Source organism: Paroedura picta, chromosome 9 (assembly GCF_049243985.1).
Source record: "Paroedura picta isolate Pp20150507F chromosome 9, Ppicta_v3.0, whole genome shotgun sequence".
In the NCBI taxonomy this organism is placed as follows: Eukaryota; Metazoa; Chordata; class Lepidosauria; order Squamata; family Gekkonidae; genus Paroedura; species Paroedura picta.
Genome location: NC_135377.1, coordinates 5,200,124 through 5,221,438, shown reverse-complemented (window position 1 = coordinate 5,221,438; position 21,315 = coordinate 5,200,124). Strand labels below are relative to the sequence as shown.

The 21,315-nt window shown below is 46.5% G+C and overlaps 1 protein-coding gene across 3 annotated transcripts in view; it reads right to left on the bottom strand.

Annotated features, from left to right (window-relative positions):
* The window catches only part of TRAPPC9 (trafficking protein particle complex subunit 9), a 350,271-nt gene that overhangs the window by 28,137 nt on the left and 300,819 nt on the right, over positions 1–21,315 (bottom strand). The window lies entirely within an intron of this gene.

Genomic DNA, 21,315 nt, shown 5'->3' with positions numbered 1-21,315 from the left:
AGAAGCAGAAGCAGAAGCAGAAGCAGAAGCAGAAGCAGAAGAAGAAGAAGAAGAAGAAGAAGAAGAAGAAGAAGAAGAAGAAGAAGAAGAAGAAGAAGAAGAAGAAGAGCTGGTTCTTATATGCCGCTTTTCCCTACCTGAAGGAGGCTCAAAGCGGCTTACAGTCACCTTCCCATTCCTCTCCCCAAAACAGACACCCTGTGGGGTGGGTGAGGCTGAGAGAGTGTTGATATCACTGCTCGGTCAGAACAGCTTTATCAGTGCCATGGCGAGCCCAAGGTCACCCAGCTGGCTGCATGTGGGGGAGTGCAGAATTGAACCTGGCATGCCAGATTAGAAGTCCGCACTCCTAACCACTACACCAAACTGGCTCTAAGAACTTCTGGTCGAAGTCGAGAATCACAGAGTCCTCAGGAACTTATAATCATCTCATGCTGCCGACTGTCCTACATAAAAATCACAGTGACGCATGCTGGGGGGCTAAAACCAGGAAATGCATTTTGAGCCTCTTCCCCCGCCCCCTCCCCTGGTGCTTTTCAAAACTTTCAATTTTCCCATTAGAAAAGCTGCAAGAACCCTCAGGAAAAAAAAGGAAAAAAAATAGGGTCAGAGGTCCAAAGTTCTTCTGGGCCTCCCCGCCTCTAAGCATGTTTTTTTTCTGAATAAAAGACAATTTTCCTATGCATGGCTGTTATCTGAAGAGGATCCTGTGATGTTTTGCACCGGGGAAAACAAAAGAATGTTGTTATTACATAGGTCACTTCTCAGGTGGCGAAGTTTTCATTTTAATGGTGGCTCTTTCTCCTACTGAATGCTCTTTAAAGAGGCTTAAAAGGGCAGGTAGAGAAATTCTGTGACCCGCAGGAGAGAAAGCCTACAAAAAGGACCGACAGTCTGGCGGAGGGAAAGTTCCCGAGAGCATTTCTTGACTGTTATATAGCTCAGCCTCCAGTTGTTAGTTATTCTGCTGTATCATTTTCTTTGCCAGAATTAATTTGCTGGAAAACATGTCCTTTGCCCAGCTGAAATCCAAGCAGGAGAGGGGAGAAAAAATAAGGAACTGAACAAACAGGGGCGATACTGACTCAGTGGAAAAGCTGTCGGTAATCCATGTTCTCCCTCGGCCAGGAGAACTGGCCTATAATTAAATCCAGCCCAATTCCTTCTCCTAAGATCTACGCGGCAGAATTAGGTTCCGCGGCCACTCGGCTCCCGCCATCCCCGTGATCAGTGGCAAAAGCAGATGAATCACAGACTTGATTTCGGAGACCGCGGAGGAGATAATCTGTCCACAAAGGGCTTGGGAGAGGAAAGCATTTCTTCTTCTCCTTCCTTCCTTCCTTCCTTTCTTTTTTAAAAAAAGATGATCAAATCAAAGCAGGAGTGAAGCATCCCTCAAGCCTCGCGTCAAGTCTCTAAAGTGACGCGGCCAACTTCGGAGTACAAAGCGGGTGGGTGACTCAGTCGGGCAAACTTACACTCTTGTGTTGTTATTAAGAAGTTTCCCCGGACTGATTTCAAACATCAAGGCGGCAGCGGGAGGAACAAATCAATTTATAATATGGTGAGGAGTCACTGAAGGGGCGCAAGACGAGCCATACATGAGGAGTCCAAGTACACTCCTCAACGAGATAAGCCCTTGGGAGAATTGGATGCTTTCCCCCTTCCCCTCCCCTCCCCTAGTTTCCTACGCAACCAGTGTGGTGGAACAGCACGGGTCTCTCCATGGGTTCGTCTCCTTCCCTCTCTCCTCCTTTACTTAGGAGCGTTAATTCAGCTATGGAAAGGCAGCCCAAAATCCTAATGCTGTGGCCAAGCTTTCTCAACCAGGGTTTTGTGAAACCCTGGCGTTTCTTGACAACCCTAAATGGCCCATGATTGGCCTGGAAGGGGTGGGAAGGGAAGGGGTTCTGGATGAGCACGTACTCAGCTGTGCTTCCCAACTAGATTTTGCTCCATCACGGAACTTCTGGGGTTTCTCGAAGCCTGAAGGATGTTTCAGGGATTTCTTAACGGTAAGAAAGCCGAGAAAGGCTGACCTAGAAGAAAGTTACCTTGTTGGACCACTGATATAAGTAGACCCATTGCTGCGAAATATAAAATTGAATATTAAATTAAGACATCACATGAATATAAAGATGTACGTCTTATAATATAAGGTTGCTTGATGAAGACTAATTTTGTTGGTATCCTTGTAGAAATCAACTTTAAAGAAATGCTACGTTATACTGAAAAAGTTCACTGATGAAGTTAAAACGAAAACGAGGCCGTTGTACCCAGGAACTCATTCTGCTTATATATCTGCTTATATTGTTTGAATAAAGTTTTTGCCATCGCCCGCTTGAAAACTACCTTCTTCTGTCTACTTATCTTTGGCTGACAGGTCGTCTCTGCTTCAAGCTAAATAATTCAGCCAGAGCTCTTTCCCATCAGGGTCCTTTAAACTGCCAGGTCCTTTAAACTGGAGATGCTGCCGGGGACTGAACCTGGGAACTTCTTCACGCCAAGCAGATGCTCTGCTAGTTGAACCACAGCCCCTTTGAGGGTTTTCGTCCAGAACGCCAAACTTGGGTAGCTATTGCAATAATTAAAAAAAAATCCTCTGATTTTCGTATCTCAAATGGCTTTAATCTTAAATTCTGCTGCATGGCTGCTTGGTGGAACTCGGCTTTTGTAAGACCAGAGGTCTGTTTCCTCCGATGCCTATCTCTTTCTACCGATTTAAAATAATATCATCGTCTCACTCCAGTGGCCTTGAGGTTCTTCTGGAAGAAAATCCATCAAAAAATCCAATATAATTGTTAATTACTTGGAAAGTCAGGCAGGTTTGACCTACTGCGTCTTAATTTATGGATTCAGTGTGTTTGTGAGTGGGGGGAAAGTATCTCATATGGAATATTGTGAACGATACCTGTTCTTTACAATAGTCAGGGATGTGAGTTTTCTATGCAGAGAAAACTCTCAGTGCAACCGTGTTTCCCCCAATTAGTAAGAGAGCTATTTAGGGAAAGGTTTAAGATGATAGTTTTCTCTGAATTTTAAAATGACTCTCCATGAGTTCTTCGATTGCCCTCTTTAAATATCTCAATGCATGTAATAATCAAATCTCTCAAACGGCACAATTTGACAAAAGGCTTACGCTGTGCACAGAAATTAGCTACAGGAGGGAACAAAATCATGGAATCCTAGAGTTGGATGGGGCCATACAGGCCATCTAGCCCCACCCCCTGTTCAACGCAGGATCAGCCTCAAGGATCTAGGATAAGGATCTCTCCAGCTCCTGCTTGAAGTCTGCCAATGAGGGGGAGCTCACCACCTTCTGAGGCAGCCCATTCCATTGCTGAACTACTCAGAGTGTGAAAGAGTGCTGCGTGTGAGAGCCCTGATATCACTGAAGAAGAAGAAGAGTTGGTTCTTAGATGCTGCTTTTCTCTACCCGAAGGAGGCTCAAAGCGGCTTACAGTCGCCTTCCCTTTTCGTTCCCCACAACAGACACCCTGTGAGGGAGGTGAGGCTGAGAGAGCCCTGAGATTACTGAAGAAGAAGAGTTGGTTCTTATATGCCGCTTTTCTCTACCTGAAGGAGTCTCTAAGTGGCTTACATTCGCCTTCTGTTTCCTCTCCCCACAACAGACACCCTGTTATGATTGCTGTTGTTATGAATTATGATGTATATCCATTTTATGTAAACTGTCATGAGCCTTAATGGGAGGGCAGTATAGAAATATAATAAATACACAAATAAATAAATAAATATAGGTATACAGTAAAGGAGCCAGATTCAATTCCAACAACACCTTGAACACCAACAGGGTTTCCAGGGTAGGTAGTGTTGGGGGCTAAAGTTTCCTTCATCAGCTACAAGTAAGAATGGAGATCTCTGAGCTCTGATATTTTAGGCAGAAGGTGGGAGGGGTATGGCAAAGAAAGGACTCTGGAGGCACAGCGTACAATGTCCATTGCAGTCAGCTTGATTAGAGCGGAGGAGAAATGCTCAAGTACATTAAATTAGTGGACGGAGTGAGATAAAAATCTTAGGTGCTTAGGGGAAGGTCAACTGTTCTAAGAGTACTGTACATTGTAATCCCTACGCCTGCACTGCTGCCTCTTTCTGAAACGCTTCATTACAGTACGGACTTACTGCTTTTGTAAAAACGCCCTCCTGAATAATTCAGTTGTGCGTAGTTTGCAGAAAGCCAGGTAGGACGGAGATTTCCTGACCTCATCGGACATGCCGTTTCACAAGGTGGGGGGCATAAGAGGGAACGCACCTATGCAGGAAGTTATTTATGTTGTCCATGTGAAGGGTGTTCGCCCGCAGAAGGCCCTGCTCAAAGAAGAAAACTGTTGTAGTAGAGCTTGTGATCAAAGGTGAACTTCTGGATCACCTGAAGAAAATATGAAATCTATCACTAAATTCTGCCTTTATTCATTAGCAGTGGTCCCCAACCTGCGGTCTGCGGCCCGGTGCCGGGCCACAGAGGCCAGGGCGCCGGGCCGCGGTTCCCTCTCCCCGCCCCCCCCCGCAGTAAAAAACTTCCCCGGGCCGCAATCTTGCCGCCCAGGAAGCTTCTTACTGCGGGAGGGGGGGAGAGGGAATCAGGGTCGCGCATGCGCACATGCGCGATGCGCGGCCGGAATCACGCATGTGCGGCACTTTCGCGCATGCGCGCCCGGGCAATGGTTGCGCATGCGCGCTGCGCGGGCAGGGCAGTTGCCCCGCCGGTCCCCAGCCGGAAAAAGGTTGGGGACCACTGTTCATGAGGACTGGAAGGCAGCTAATGTAACTCTCATCTTTAAAAAAAGGTTCCAGAGGAGATTTGGGAAATTATAGGCTGGCTGCACATTTACAGGCAATAAGTCTCTGAATCCCAGAGCCAGGAGGGACCATTGGTGAAGTCCAGTGTCCTTTATGCCAAGAAGACCTGGTTGGCCACTAGTCTGAGGAAGAGTGCTTGCACTTGAAAGTTTACACCCTGAATAAACATTTGTTGGTCTTAAAGGTGCTGCTGGACTCTGATTTTACTGGCTGGGCACTGTGTGAGATAAGATACTGGACTATATGGACCATTGGTCTGATCTAGTAGGACTCTTCTGTTCTTAGTGGAAGAGGCAGCTGTGCAGATATTACAGACCCAGGCTATGAATCGCTTTGCATGTGATAAACAAAATTGTGAATTGATGCTCCAGACATTTTATTCCACCTATAAAGGTAAAGGTATCCCCTGTGCAAGCACTGGGTCATGTCTGAGCCTTGGGGTGATGCCCTCCAGCGTTTACATGGCAGACTCAATATGGGGTGGTTTGCCAGTGCCTTCCCCAGTCATTACCATTTACCCCCCAGCAAGCAAGCTGGGTACTCATTTTACCGACCTCGGAAGGATGGAAGGCTGAATCAACCTTGAGCCGGCTGCAGGGATCGAACTCCCAGCCTCATGGGCATAGTTTCAGACTGCATGTCTGCTGCCTTACCACTCTGCACCACAAGAGGCTCTTCCACCTATACCTTGTGACTAATAACCATCCATGGATCTCAGCTCCATGTTTCTCCGACACCCTGTTGAAGCTGTATATGCAACAGTGAATTCCATGTATCAATTACTCATGAGAAGAGTAGCTTCACCACCTGTAAATCAGCACTATCACAACATCATGGTCCTCTTTAGCTTTCCCATCCACAGCCAGGTGACTCAATAAGATGAACTTGCCAGACATGTCCCTCTTCTACTCTCACTGGTAGACCTCCTGATGGCTCCTGGATTTTGGCCACTGTGTGACACACAGTGTTGCACTAGATCGGTCACTGGCCTGATCCAACGTGGCTTCTCTTACGTTTCGGTTCCTTCCAAGAATCGGTATACCAATTCTCCTGTCTGGCAGATAGTTTGCTTGATAGCTATCGTGTGATGAGATGTTCCCATGCAAGTCTCCCTCTCTCCGTCAACCAGTATTAGTTATAGATGCTGAAAGAGCTTTTGGAAAATTCAAATGACAAGGTTGGGCTGAGCTCGGTGGGGAGTTCATTAGCATTTCAAATGCCATCGGCAGGCAGGCAGAATATCATTTAAGGTGTTCAGAAGTAATTAAAAGCGGCAGACGATGCGCTGTCTTGGATGGCTCCCCATGACAGCCTGAAGCCACAGGTGATCAAGAGGATCCTCGGCAGTGATCCCGGACGGAGGGTTAGGTTTGCAAAACAGCTACTGATTCAAGACCTCCCCTGAAGGATTTTTCTTCGGGGCAAATTCCTCCTGCCATAACCTGGGCTATGAAGCACGCTGACACGGACTAAGATGAAAGCTAACTCAGGTTTCCCTTAAACTGAGATTGATAAGACTGTGAAATAATGGACATTTGGGCAGAATGCAGAAATGCTTAGACCAGGGGTAGTCAAACTGCGGCCCTCCAGATGTCCATGGACTACAATTCCAATGAGCCCCTGCCAGCAAACGCTGGCAGGGGCTCATGGGAATTGTAGTCCATGGACATCTGGAGGGCCGCAATTTGACTACCCCTGGCTTAGACCCTATGCTAGCCTCTTTGTAGAAAGATCAATCTTTCCCCCCTCTTACTTTCCACTCGGGGATAACTTCCCTTCTCTTTAATTTTTCAGTTGCTTACATGTCTGCTGGAGAGAGGAATACGTTTTCAGCCTGCTTCCCCGCTGTGCTTTTTAATTTATATCTTGCTTATTTAAAATAGGTGCATTTCGCCTGCCTTTTCGCCCACACTAGGACTCAGTGGGAGTAACAACATAATTGAGGCATCTCAAATCCAACAAAATCAGCATGAACCGACCTTCAAGTCTCCAACGCTCCAAAGGAAAGCACTTTGAACCCAATCAGGCTGCCCAAGGAAGGATCTTAAAATTGGAGCAATGGACAGCATTGGGATTTGTGAGAACCAGTGGGCCACCACATGTTGATATACTTGACGAATCCATGTTGTCTTCAGGCGGAGCATGGAGCCCAGCCTTGGTTACTGCAGAATGGGGATCAGCACGGCAATATCATCTCTGTTCATCAACCAAATTAGAGACTGCAACCAAGAACTCAAGAGACTGAGGCTCATACTATACAATCTGGATAATGCATATTCGTTGTGCTTTTGTAGCTGGATTCTCCTGGGCGAAGCCGGAAAGCTACTTCTAAAGTGCATTGGAATTGCATTATCCAACATGTGTAGAAGGAGCCAATGATTGGAGAGTGGCAGTCATGAAGGAGTGGCAAAATAGGGTAAGGATGTGTCACTAAGGTAATTTGTACTGCTGTGTGTGAGGGGGAAAGGTGGACAGTGAGGAAAGCCGATGCATTTGAAAAATTGTGTCGGAGGGGTTTTACGGATAGCACAGACTGGAAGGGAGGGAGGGAGGGAGAGAGGAAAGAAAGAAAGAAAGAAAGAAAGAAAGAAAGAAAGAAAGAAAGAAAGAAAGAAAGAAAGAAAGAAAGAAAGAAAGAAAGAAAGAAAGAAAGAAAGAAAGAAAGAAAGAAAGAAAGAACAATTAGGCCTTAGAGCAAATCAAGCTTGAACCCTCCATGGAAACGAAAACTACTCAATTGAGGCTATTGTACTTTGGTTGCCTTCCGAGAAGATAGGGGTCACTGGAGAAGACTATAACAGTAGGAAAAGTCAATGGCAGCAGGAAAAGAGGGAAACCCAGTGGGAGATGCACTGACTCTATAAAACAGGGGTGGCTAAACTGTGGCCCTCCAGATGGCCATGGACCACAATTCTCATAAGCCCCTGCCAGATGCTGGCAGGGACTCATGGGAATTGTAGTCCATGGCCATCTGAAGAGCCACAGTTTGGCCACCCCATAAAGGAAGACATGGCCCTCAGTTTGCGCTACCTGAGCAAGGCTTAAAACAAAGACATTTATTCATTGTATGGCATGTGTGTAGTGTAGTTAGGAGATCTGAGCATTGACTGGCAGCCAGGCAAGGGAGGTTCAAAGGTGCTCTGCCGTTGCCATTGCCCGCCTCTCCATCATGGCCCCTAGTGTTCCCTGGAGGAACTACCACCCAGATCCTTGGAGGTCCCCCATCCAAATACTAGCCAGGGTCAGCTCCACTTTGCTTCTAACATCTGATGAGATCGGGCTTGCCTGGGCTATCCAACTCAGGGCTTGGAGGACCCTGATTTGTAGGATCTCCATAACTCAGAAACAACTCGATGGCACCCAATGTCCCCAAACGCGCACACAGAGCTGTAGTTGGGAAAAAAACACATCCCTTGCCTTATTTTTCCCTGCAAAAATTTCCACGACTTCCCCTCGGCCTCAGAAGGCGGAGTCACCTGTTCAACTCTTGCTGATAGAACCGGGTTGAAGACAAAATCTGTGCGTTTTAATAAGCATGGTGGCTTTCTTCGCCCGCCTTCGGGAAACGCTGCCTCAAATCCGTCTCCGTTTGACTTGCATTATTTCCTCAGATTAACACACAGCGTGGAGAGGGTGGCATAATGCTTTAATTTTCCACTGTTTGCTGACATGTGGCTGTCAAGCCGCCCGCATAACAAAGGGGACAAACACTGACTCTGTTCCCGGCGAACAACGGGGCATCGGATGGGTGTTATTTGCCACAAGAAATACCGACTGCCGGGAAGCAGGAAGATGACAGCTCAGAAAGCGAGCGCAGTCAGACCTTCCAAAACGACTTAGAACTTCTGGGAAATAATGATTCGTTTACTTTTAATGTTTTCTTTTAAAAATTCCATTTGTCTACAAGACACAGCAATGGCCTTTTATCTAAATCGCGGAGGCAAAAGAAGGCGGACCATCCACAGAGGCATGACACCCAGATCGTAAGATGGCCTAGCCCCGCTGTACGCCACATGGGTCGGACCAGCCTCTCTCAATTTTTATACTATTCAGAAAGCCCAGAAGTAACACGATTGTGCAGAATGTGGTTGGGAAGCAGAGCTGTGTACTTCTGGATGGCCAACAACAGGGAATAGAGGCTGAGGCCTTCATAAAAACATTTTTAAAAGCCCTGCTGGATCAGACCAGTGATCCATCTAGTCTAGCATTCAGTGGACAACCAGTTCCTCTGGAGAGACAACAACAAGGGCTCCATTTCCTGCCTCAATGGAGCACCTACTGCAGCTGTGTGGGGGCGGGCCCTCCAGGGGCCATCCCAATCAGGGAGTGGCCAGCTTTGCTGGGCGTGACCTGATTGGCCCATGGAGCATGTCCAGCCAGCCAGAAATCAAGTCCAGACACTATCTGAGCCTTGGACATGCTCCACCCACTGGGCCTTCTCCCAAATATTAGTGCTACTAATGGTTAAGATATATCTATTTGTCGCATTTGTATACCGCCCTCACACACTACCCAAGGATGCCCGATTTGCTTAGAAATCATATTGCCGCTCTCTGGCAAATAAACACAAGGACCAATGGCGAGGCATATGCCGTCTGGCTTCAGATGGGGGAGGCACAGGAAATGGCAAGCAGCAGAACTCCCCCAGGAGTGCACAGGCCAGCTCTTTGGCATGCGTATCCAGGGCGTGCGATCACAGGAAGAAGAATACCCCTCTTTGCGCCTCACCAGGGAAAAAAGAGCAGCACAGATGAAGCTATTCTGAGGAGCAAAAGAAATCACCAGAGCCATTTCTGGCAAAAATGCCCGTCATTACCGCCGTCCAAGTGCACACTGGCAAACAGCTCCCAGGAACAACTTATTACGGTAATAAGCGGCACCTGCTATTCTCAGTGGCTGACCTACTGCCTGAGATTCCCCCTTGAGAGCCCACGACTGGCGGCGCATTAGCAGCTCAACAAGTTACTAATGTTACGACTTATTTTCTTTCTGATGGAGAGAGAAACCAATTTAGAGCTCCAATCAGGCTTTGGCGGTCCCCGAAGGAAGCCCTGCGATGTGGGGAGTGCCAGCGGAGGAGAATTCGGGAGAATTCAATCTTTTCTTTAGCTATTCCTGGAAAAGCGCAGTGTGAGCCTCTACGCTGGCAAGTTAAACCCCGTTGCTAAAAGTTTCTTCTTAAGGGAAATGGTTTCTATTATTATTATTATTATTATTATTATTATTATTATTATTTCTATTATCCGCCACTCCCAAATGGCTCATGGTGGGTTACAAAAGCCAGAATAAAATCCCCAATAAAACTCCCATTGAAACCCCAGACATAAAACACGCAGGTCCATAATCACAAATCTAGGAAAGATATGGCGGAAAAACAATTCAATCTAGGGTTGGGCGCTTTGAACCCTAATTCAAACCACGACCCCTACCCCCTCCACTAGAAATCACATAGAGGGGGGCAGATGAAACCCATAGCTGCCATACACATTGCTCTATCCTGGAAGGGGGGCCACACAGACCTTCCTTGCCATTCTGGCTTCAACCATAAACCTGGCGGAAGAGCTCCGTTTTGCAGACCTTGTGAAACACCGGAAGCTTCTAGTGTAGTTCATTCTTTTAACACGTGACATATTTTTTAAATTATACACTTGCCTCACAAACTTATCACTGGCATCTCTCTGAATGAAATCCTGAAGGGTTTTCCATCCCACCCTACCCCACCCCACCCCAACCTCTGGTCTGATCACATTTCCCAGGTGAACTGATCTCTGTTGCCTAGCGATCAGGTCTAATAGTAAGGGATCTCCAGCCACCACCTGGAGGTTGGCAAGCCTACAACCCTGTGAGGTAGGCTAGGCTGATGGAGAAGGACCAGCCTAAGGATACCCAGACAGCTCCCTGACAGAGTAGAGATTTGAACTTGAGTTTCCCAGATTCTAATTTGACACCACACTGCCTGACTCTCCTTATTATTTCAGCTTCATACACAGGAAGTTCGGCATACAAGACCGTGACGTTTCAGAAGCCAGGCGGTTCCCGTCGGGGGCCTGAATTGAGGTCAAAAGTCCAACTTGACTTATTTCTGGCACCGTCTAGCAGCCAGCTGAGATTACGCTGCCAGTCATGCAATGCACAGAGCATAATTCATAATAACATACCTGCCACCTGTCCCATTTTTCTGATCTTTCTCAGGCAAAACATCTGCCTCAATCTCAGTTTTAAACAAAACCTCTCTCTCTCTCTCTCTCTCTTTCTGTACATGCACAATACCTTCCCCTGGTAGCTGAAGCAGACAATATAAAAGCGCAGTCCTCAAATTATAGCAAATGGACATATGATGAGAGCCTGTGGATCTGTGGGGGAACATCTGCTTGGCATGCAGAAGGTCCCATGTTCAATACCTGGAATCTCCAGTTAAAAGGACCAAGCAGTGGGTGATGTGAAGAAGCTCATCCCCTGACCCTGAAGAGCGGCTGCCGGCCTGAACAGACAACAATGACCTTGATGGAACAGGGGTATGATTCAGTCTGAAGTCCCCCCACCTGGTAAGACTGCAGGCTGGAGGCCCCCAGGCAGGGAACTCACCGGCAGGGGCAGCTCTCATGCAGCAGGGATCTGCAGCCTTCGAGCCTCAGAGGGAAGTGGAAGGAGGAGGGGGTGGTCAGGGGGTGGGGGATGGAAGGCGATTGGCTGGTCACTGGACAGACAGGCAAGCCGGTTGGAGGAGGAGGCACTCAAGGGCGGGACAGCCGCCCTGAGTGGATGTTAAGTGCTGAGTGGCACTTAAGCCATGAGACTAGCTCCTCCTCCAAGGCCTTACCAGAAATGTATTATGTGGAACAGATTTTTACATATCACTGTAAAATATCTGCTGCACACTTAAGCACTTTAAAGAATCTTCAAGTATAAAATCACTTATTTATGAAAGAGTTTCAGAATTAGTGTCCCATTTTGGCCAAGAGAAATATCTTGTTCATCTTTAGCTTTCGAGCCCATTACTTCTGCTTTTCATCCGTAATTCTGCCCTGTATTTTGATTATGCTGACATTCCGCTAATGAAAGTTATAAATTTTAAAGTAACCTGTCTGCCTGATGGAAAGTGGATACAGCCTCCTAAAGACAAGTTAAATTCTTTATTAAAAATTAAATTACTTTTCTTAAGGTGTAGAAAAGAGGGGGAGAGTATAGCATAGAAAATCTAATGGGGAGAAGAGCAGGTGAGAACTAGTCACAGCTCTGCCGGTACAATCTTATTTCAATTTTGTGCTGGACACCTCAGTGACTTAAAAAAAAATTAATGTGCAAAGTCCAGACGCCTGCCAGCTTTTAAAATAATTTGGTGTTCCAATATAAAAAGCCTCGTTTCTGCCTACTGCAAACTTCCCTGACATCCATTTTAAACATGGGTGGGCATTTTGTAGAAAAGATGTCCCAGAGGATTATCGAAATTTCTCTTGGCAGTGCAGATTTCAGGCACGATCTATTAAGCACTACGGACTTATTCCTGTAAAATTCCCGTGGCTAAGAAATAGAGGCAGGTTTGCTAACTCAATATTCGGAAATACCTGAAAATTCAAGGGGGCGGCCTGGAAGCGTGGGATTTTGGGGAAGGAGGGAATTTCCAAAGCAGCCGTTTTCTCCAGGAGAAGTGGAATAAATGTTTCCACAGAATCCTAGAGTTGGAAGGGACCTCCGGGGTTATCTAGTCCAACCTCCTGCACAATGCAGTAAGTCAGAACTACCTGCCTATCCACAGCGATCCCAATTTCATGCCCAAATGATCCCCCCCCCACCAAACATCTCCAGAATCCAGCCTGGCCTGGAGGGAATTCACCTACCATCTCACAGGTAGGTGATCAGCAAGGAAGGGCCACAAGAGACAAACACTGGCACATCCCTTTCTGCCCACCCACTCACCATCTGCCTAAGTTCATAAAATCATTAAATAAACAAATAACTAATAAACAATGTATGTAGTCTGGAGATCAGAACAACTGTTGAGTCCAGTGGCACCTTTAAGACCAACAAAGATTTATTCAGGGTGTGAGCTTTCGAGTGCAAGCACCCTTCGTCAGACTGTGATCTTCTTACATGACAGGGAATATATAGCAAAAATCAATTCTGTTACATCTGTGACACAACCAGATACAGCCAATGATAATCCTTTGTCAAAACAGCCAATCAATCCCCTGGAATTCGGTGTACTTTTACAAAAAGTAAAGTGTACTTTTGGGATTTCTTCTGAGGTTTCTAGAAGTCTGAAGAATGTTTCAGGGGTTTCTAAATGATAAAAAAACTTGAGAAAGACTAGGTTAACAGGTCCCAGAGATAAATAGGAAAAACTAGCAATTCGGACTTGTTTGTATTCACTTGAGAATGAATTGCATGGGAAACATTTTGGATTGGTGCCTCTATAGGAAAATAATGAACAAATAATTCATCAGTTGCTGACAGTAGTTAGCTGAGCCCTGGCCCTTCTGCCCCCTTCCTATCCTCTCAAGCATGGAAGCATCTCAGGGCATCACCTTCTCTGAAGTGGAGCATTTGGCGGTCTCCTCTGTTTGCAGACCAGAGAAAAACATATCAATATCGCATAATAATCGCATAATGATATACCATTCCAAACTACATTGCATTATATTAGCCACAGTTACATTATGATCTACTTGTTCACATCCGCTAGTATAATGCAATGTACCTTGGAATGGTATATTGATATGCATGCACATAAAATCATTATCATGCTACCTGATGACATGCAGGGCCTCTGATTGGCCCTCTGTGGGACAGCCCTGCCCACTCCCACTGCGGGCCAATCAGATGGCTCGCATATTGTTGGAAAGCACAGTACAGCCACTGATTGGCTCTCAGTGGGATGGCCCTCCCCAATAAGGTCTAATCAGGGGGCTGCCACACTCTCCCCCCGGGGGGGGGTCTAGCTAATTAAGACTTAAAAGCATGATGAGCAGAGAGCCCATGGTATAATTAATAATGGAGCAGTGAAAACATTAAGAAAATCCGAAGGATCACGATCACTGAGGAAGTTTGGGAAAACGGGATATTATTTACCTAGGAACCCGTTTTGGTTGTGATTTATGATTTTGGATAACCCACATGGACCCCAATTCCACTCTGTGTGGGCAGGTAGTTGTGAATTTCCTGCATTCTGAAGGAGGTTGGACTAGATGACCCCAGAGGTCCCTTCCAAAGTGGGAGTGGAGAAATGCAAATATAATTATAAATAAAATAAATAAATTATCCTGGAGGTCCCTTCCAGCTCTATGATTCTAAGGCCTCCACCTGCGACCCTGGAGAGTTGCTGGCAGTCTGAAAGCCAGCTTGGTGTAGTGGTTAGGAGTGCGGACTTCTAATCTGGTGAGCCAGGTTTGAAACTGCGCTCCCCCACATGCAACCAGCTGGGTGACCTTGGGCTTGCCACAGCACTGATAAAGCTGTTCTGACCAAGCAGTAATATCTGGGCTCTCTCAGCCTCACCCACCTCACAGGGTGTCTGTTGTGGGGAGAGAAAAGGGAAGGCGAATGTCAGCCGCTTTAAGACTCCTTCGGGTAAGGAAAAGTGGCATATAAGAACCAACTCTTCTTCTTCTTCAGTAATCTCAGGGCTCTCTCAGCCTCCCCTCCCTCACAGGGTGTCTGTTGTGGGGAGAGGAAAGGGAAGGCGAATGTCAGCCGCTTTAAGACTCCTTCGGGTAAGGAAAAGTGGCATATAAGAACCAACTCTTCTTCTTCTTCAGTAATCTCAGGGCTCTCTCAGCCTCCCCTCCCTCACAGGGTGTCTGTTGTGGGGAGAGGAAAGGGAAGGCAACTGTAAGCATTTTCTACCGGTACTAGATTTCAAACTTACAGCATGGTTGGCCTTTGTTCCCCAGGAGTCATTTTCAAAAATGACACATTTCTTATTCCGGAACCATCGACGCATAGAGGCTATCACTACATTCCAAGCAGATAACCCACAATCAAAACAGACACCAGCTGTTAGGTGCTTTCTAAATAATAAATATTATACTTACACCGAGCAGTGAGCATTGTGGCTGTCACAACTAATTACACAACTGCGAATCAGCCTCAAAGGTTCCTGTGGTCCTATGATCATCTACCACAGGCAGGCCTACAACATTTGTGACAGATGTCAGCATATCCACACTAAGATATACTCTGACACTTTATTTAGGCCTCTTTCAACCTATTCTGATTTCTGAAATTGATGATTCACTGCTCAACAGTTCTAGCTATCAAGCATCTCATTTGTATCAATAGCTCTCTCTGTCCTGGCCCCCACCTGGTGGAATGAGCACCCCCAAGAGATCAGGGCCCTGCCAGAGCAAGCTCAGTTCCACAGGGCCTGCAAAATTGAGTTCTTCCGCCAGGTACTGGGTTGAGGTTCATCGAACCAACAACATCTACTGGACCCCCAAGGACCCCTCCCCATGAACTGAATCCTGACCCAACCAACCTATGGGACCTTAGTTACCATGTTAATGTTGTTACTGCTAGTTATCCGAAGGTTACTGGAACCTCTGTTACTCTTGTTCTTTTTATCTGATGTTCTTATTGAATCACACTGTTCTGTTCCTTTGTCCTCCCATGTAAACGGCCCTGAGCCGCAAGGGAGGGTCGTATATAAATATAAGAAAATAAGTAAATAAATAAATGCATGAATGCATGCATGTGGGTCAGAGAGAGTGTGCACGTGCATGCAAACACACACACACACACATGTGATCCCATAAGGATCACTGACATGGTACTCAAGGCCACCAACATGTTTATTGGTATTTCTCAAGCATTTTTAGAAAGTGGGTAAGGCCAAATGGGGCTCTTACCAAGCAAGGCTTCCGGTTGGCCACTGAAAATTTGATCACTTATTCAAATAATTGTTTCAGTAGTAACTGCCACCGGAGTGCTTGGTTTATTCTCTCATCCATCCTTCCCAGGGTATTTTTAAATTACCCTTCTTCCCTGTACCCAGCTTCCCTCTGTGAATGTGGCTTTACTTCCCGTGGCAGCCATTTTGTGGCTGGCTCTAGCTTTTGCGGTGGCCATATTGTGGTTGTGCCCACCACCCTGTGTCAGAATTCCAATGGTGACCACAAGTCCCTGTGATATGGTCTTAGTCCACCTCCTTCTATGTTTCCCCGCAATTTATGTTCACATCTACAAATTAATTATGCCATTTAAAGGTAAATTCATCCTGCCAAAAATTGTTTTCAGTATAATGTTTCCAGTGCTTGGTCCTCACATGCGAACTCTCTCTTACCAAGTTGGAAAACGGAGGCTGAACTTTCAAACAAGAATTTAATTTGCTATTATGCAATCCTTTGCAGAGATGCCGAAAAGGAAAACAGGCCACAGATAAACCTCCGCCTCTGCCTCCCTCCCTACCGGTTATCTAAAACAGTGGTCCCCAACCTTTTTATCACCGTGGACCGGTCAATGCTTGACAATTATACTGAGGCCCGGGGGGGGGTGTAGTCTTTTGCCGAGGGACGTTGCCACTGCCACCTGAGCCCCTGCTCCACTTGCTTTCCCGCCAGTGCCCCTGACTTCCCGCCACCCGCTGGGGGTGCTGCCAGCAACAGCTGCACAGTGCCACGCCGAGGGGGAGCCCCAGCCATGGCGGCCGCTGGAGAGCACCAAAGGTGAGCCGGTGGCAGAGTGGCAGAGCAGCCCCCGAGGCAGCAGCCAGGAAGGAGGACAAGGAGGAGCCGCGGCCCGGTACCAACTGATCTACGGACTGGTACCGGTCCCCAGACCGGGGGTTGGGGGCCACTGATCTAAAACATGAATGAGTCTTTGCAAGAGGTTCCCTCTTTTCCCTTGGGTCTAGAGGATTAACTAACGGAAAAGGAGGAACCATTTACGTTAAAGACCAAATTCAGTACAGTTCAGTCAGAGGTCTATCATAACCCACGTATCCTTTTTATAAGCACTCGAATTTTATCATTCGGCGATGTGGAAGTAATAGAAAAGCGCGTCATGAAAAACAAGACCTCCATTAGAAAAAAAAACCCAGCCTGTTAATTAAGCCGGCTACACCGAAGAGATAAAGACGCGGGAAAGATAAAGTAGGGAAGCAAAGTCATTACGCCCTTAACATGCAATAGCAGATGCAATCAGACGCCTCATTACGACACGCCGCCCGGATCACAACCGCTTCACCCTTCTCTGCTCACCTGACAGCAGAAGTTACTATTGCCCTGCTGCCATTATTCCTTCTGTCGATTAGGCAGTTTTTAAATGGAAGCAGGGTCTTATAGGGATCTGAAATGCTAGCATGGCGTTGAGCTTCAAACGACAGACTAGAACAGGAATTCACAACCTGGCGCCCTGGACCCTGATGACGCCTTTTCTGATGTCCACCAAGTGTTTTTAGGTGGGCAATAGTTCTGTGGATGGCTCCGCCTCCTGTGGCAGCCATTTTGTTGCTGTTCCCACCATGCCATGTCAGAATTCTGAATTCAAAAAGGTTGGGGATCTTTGGACTGGCATTTGAGAGATCCAGGCTCAAATCCCTATTCTGCCGTGAAGTTCACCATGGGCCTATCGAACCATGAAGTTATTATGTGGTATGTGGCAATAATAAAACAGGAAGCCCCTGGTGACTAGGGAGGTGAAGCCAGAGGAAGATGCGGTGGGGCCATTGGATGGAGGATACGGCCATTCTTTGCAGCTCCTGATTCGCTCCTCCAAGTTTTTATCCCGGACAGAGCCCGCCCTAACTCCTCCCCACCAGCCCTTACTGCTTTATTTAATCCGCTCCGCAGGTTAAAGATGAGTAGCTTCAATAATTAATATTCAATAGATATTATATGCAAACATACAGCATAACGGGTTTTGTTTATCCGGAACCCATTTTGGTTCGTGTTTGCATATTACAGATGTGAAGATAATATCTATTGAATATTATTTATTTTATTATTATATTTATGTACCACCCTCCCCGAAGGCTTATTCATTTCTGAAGTTATGCATTTCTGCCGATAAATTGGAACTATACTATCTGAAGGCTGGCAACCCTAAAAATGTCCATCATTCATCCAATATGATTATTTTGCAAATAGCATTTTTTTGGTGGCGGGGGGGGGGAGGATTAACAGGAAGAGTCAGGATTATTTTAGCAACGATTGATGACCCTCTCGCCAGATTATTTTGCACTGCTTCTCATTTCAAATCGTCGAAGTAGTTGGGAGAGTTCAGAAACTTTGCCCACGTCCCCTCGACTGTCGGGAGCATCTCTGGCGTTGCGCATTGTCAATTTTGTGCCAAGCTTCAGTGGCAAAGCACGCACCTGTTCTCCCTTACCTAGGCATTACCGCTTTATCTCAGCTGTTATTCAGCGGAGCGATTGCATTGTTTCACCCTGCCAATCATTCTGCACGGTTCAGCTTGCAAAGAAGTAGCTATCAAACTCCCCCCCCTCCCCCAAAAAAAGAACCCTCAATTGGAGCCATGCCTTCCTTGAAACAAATCAAAGCAGGTGAGTATTAACGATGACATGATTGAAACGATCTTCCCTTTATTGACGGCGCATTCGCCTCTTGTCTAAGTTCTATTTTTAGAGCCAGCTCCAGTTCCCTGTGCAAGAAACTGGATTCGCTCTTCATTTGTTTATCTGCCTCCTGCTTACTTGCTATTTGGCTTGAGTGATGTCATGATAGCCCTAAGAAACTGGGCCACGCGTGCGGATTGCGGATCACTGTCCGAGGATTTGCATCCCCTTTGCAGGGGTAAGTACCTGCCTGAATTTTCGCCGAAATGTTCTCCCTTGCAGAATTTGAGGGCCCATCCTATCACGCTGTACAGCAGGGGTAGTCAAACTGCGGCCCTCCAGATGTCCATGGACTACAATTCCCAGAAGCCCCTGCCAGTGAATGCTGGCAGGGGCTTCTGGGAATTGTAGTCCATGGACATCTGGAGGGCCACAGTTTGACTACCCCTGCTGTAAAGCATCCATACAGCATTTTTACAGAAACGTGATTGAGGTCAAAATCCTAATACACAGCTTCATCCTGTTAATTTTTATTGAGGAGGTATCATCTAGGCATGGATTTGGGGTCACTGTGGATGAGCATGTAGTTGTGAGTCGTCTGCATTCTGCCGGGGCTGGATTAGATGACCCTGGAGGTCCCTTCCAACTCTATGAATCGATGTCCATGGAAGGAAAGGGGGCATAGCACTGCCTCAGCTCACCAGATCTTGGAAGCTGAGGAGGATCAGCCCTGGTTCATACTTGGATGAGAGACCTCCAAGGAAGACCGCAGAGGAAGACATCGGCAAACCACCTAGCTGGCTGTGATGAGGTGGCACTTAACACACACACACACAAACACATACACACAGAGAGATGTTCCCAGTTGCACAGAAGTACTGATGCATGCAATACAACAACAGACCAACAACCAAAGGTACCAGTTTAGTTGTATCGAAATGTTAAACCAATCATTTTTTTTTCAGCCAAGGACCCTCCCAGAAGCAAAGACACAAACCTGAAAAAAACAGTTTTGCGTGAGGCACACAGCAGCTACCACGGTTTAGGCACAACATAAATATTAAATCACAGTGGTTTGATGCAGAAGATATTTATCAGTCGCATGGATTTATTAATTGGATGCCTTTCAGTAGGAACCAGTTCTGCACAACATGTTCATGAAAGAAGGAATTCTCTTATGTGTTCTCGGGAGACTGCTGTTTCTGCGTCCTATTTCACATTCGGAGAAACAGCGCGCAAAAAGTTAAAATACTTCAACCCAGATCTTCAAGCGTGACCACGGCACCAGTGGAATCCAGGGATTTAGCCTTCCCTCTCGACTTTCCTGTCAGTGCGCCGGAGAGAACCAAAGCTCTTTTGCACAATCTATAACCCCTGCGTCAGTGGATTCTGGCTCTCCAAAAGTGAACTCTGCTCTGGACTTAGAGCATGCCAGCAGGCAGAGAAAGACGGGTCCTGTCAGGAAGGCACACAACCTCCCCCCCCCCCGAGAAATACTTCAGTCCCATAATTTATTAAATATTTCAGAGAAACGTCAAGAAAAAATATATGTATGAGATATCAAGAAATGCTTTTATGCATGTTTCCCATCCATCCATCCATCCATCCATCGAATCATAGAATAGAATCATAGAGTTGGAAGGGGCCATACAGACCATCTAGTCCAACCCCCTGCTCAACGCAGGATCAGCCCTAAGCATCCTAAAGCATCCAAGAAAAGTGTGTATCCAACCTTTGCTTGAAGACTGCCAGTGAGGGGGAGCTCACCACCTCCTTAGGCAGCCTATTCCACCGCTGAACTACTCTGACTGTGAAAATTTTTCATCCATCCATCCATCCATCCATCCATCCATCCATCCATCCATCCATCCATCCATCATCCATCCATCCATCCATCCATCCATCCATCCATCCATCCATCCATCCATCCATCCATCCATCCATCCATCCATCCATCCATCCATCCATCCATCCATATCCCACTTTTCTCTCGGGTTGGGATTTAAAAGAAGTTTAGCACATTGTTCTCTCCTCTTCCACTTTCTCACAACCACCACCCTGTGAGATAGTCCAGATGGCACCAAGATCACCCAGAAAGCTTCTATGGCAGAAGTGGGGATTTGAACCCAGGTCTTCCAGGTGGTCGTCCAACACTTTATTCACAACACCAGTATCTAGTGTTTATGCTATCCATCACCGGGTTTTTAAAGGCAGAACTTTACAGATGGGAAACGGTCCAGCAGATTTCAGCCGCACAAACGCACAAAAAGGCTTTTTTGTTGTTGCTCTCGCAAGCCGACCCAGAGCCTTTTGAGGCAACCAAGTACATAATTTCCCCAATTCTGGAGAGCCTGTTGTACAACAGCAGCTGAGTGTTTGCCGTTCTGAAGTTTCAAATTAATGCATTACCCAGCCCAGTTCAGACAAGAGATCTCCCAACCTAATTAGCATATCTATGCCGACAGCATCGAAAGAGGAAACAGGAATATTAATACTTAGTCCCTCTGCATCCTGGTGATTAGAGTAACAGATGAAGGGCAGATATTCCGAATCCATTTGCATTTAGCATTTACAAGAGCCGTCTGCATCTACAACCTTTAAGAAAAACTCCTTTGCCGGGTTGGAGGTTCAAATATCACGGGCGAAAATTAAAACATCAGAATGCTTCATCAATTTTATGCGAAAAAGGTCATGCTGATAGAATGGCTCCTAAGATGGGTTGCCAACCCGGCCTGGAGATCTCCCGCAGTTACAATGGATCTCCAGACTACAGAGATAAGTTCCCCCAAAGAAAAATGGCGGCTTAGGACTCTACGCCATTATATCCCCTCCTTCCCCAAGCTCCATCCCAAATTCTGCAGGAATTTCCCAGCCCAAAGTTGATAAGATAGATAGATAGATAGATAGATAGATAGATAGATAGATAGATAGATAGATAGATAGATAGATAGATAGATAGATAGATAGATAGATAGATAGATAGATAG